This window comes from Aulonocara sp. 'chitande type north' Nkhata Bay, linkage group LG22 (assembly GCF_057382095.1).
Source record: "Aulonocara sp. 'chitande type north' Nkhata Bay isolate Kocher_YH1m ecotype deep benthic linkage group LG22, A_spYH_male_GT1.1, whole genome shotgun sequence".
NCBI lineage: Eukaryota > Metazoa > Chordata > Actinopteri > Cichliformes > Cichlidae > Aulonocara > Aulonocara sp. 'chitande type north' Nkhata Bay.
The window spans coordinates 38,741,359-38,742,125 of record NC_141364.1 but is presented as its reverse complement, the minus strand read 5'-3'; the positions used below and the strand labels follow the sequence as shown (position 1 = coordinate 38,742,125).

Sequence of the window (767 nt, the reverse complement as noted above, 5' to 3'; positions counted from 1 at the left end):
AGTTGTACAAAAACGCTTTATTTCGTCAAGACAGTGCGTTTCTCACTGTTACGAATGGGAAACTCGCCCGAAACAAAGTATAGGTTTTCATTATGTGAATAACTTGAAAATCTTAGCTCAAACAGCTGCAAAACCTGTTTGCCCAGCACGGGGATATTGAATTCTATAAGATGTATATGAAGTTGTACAAAAACGCTTTATTTCGTGAGGACAGTGCGTTTCTTGCGATTTCAATTCATTTGAATGGGGAACTCGCATGAAACAAAGTATACGTTTTCATTATGTGAAAAACTGGAAAATCTTAGCTCAAACAGCTGCAAAACCCAGCACGGGGATATTGAATTCTATAAGATAAAGCCATAAATATGTGAGTCTGAGCCTTCTATCAAAAGTTACAGCCAACTTCATGAAGTTGTACAAAAAGGCTTTATTTAGTTGCATTTAGTTGTTTTCTTGATAGCCGCCCGGGCTTCGCTGTCGTCGCCACTGCAAAATCGGTCATTACAGCGGCACGCCAGACGGGCTGTAAACTACAGATGGACCAGCAGGACCAGTCCTATATGTTTGCAAGTCTGACACATTCTCACTCAGAGGAGCTGCTGCAAGGCCTCCAGCTCTTGCGGCAGGATCACGAACTATGTGACATTGTGCTGCGTGTGGGTGATGCCAAGATCCATGCCCACAAAGTAGTGCTGGCCAGCATCAGTCCTTATTTCAAGGCCATGTTTACGTGTAACCTGTCAGAAAAGGAGACCTCTGAGGTGGAG

General features: G+C 43.4%; 1 pseudogene; it reads left to right on the top strand.

Annotated features, from left to right (window-relative positions):
* The first annotated feature begins 536 nt into the window (after positions 1–536).
* LOC147304691 (kelch-like protein 28 pseudogene) overlaps positions 537–767 on the top strand; it is a 1,271-nt pseudogene continuing 1,040 nt past the window's right edge.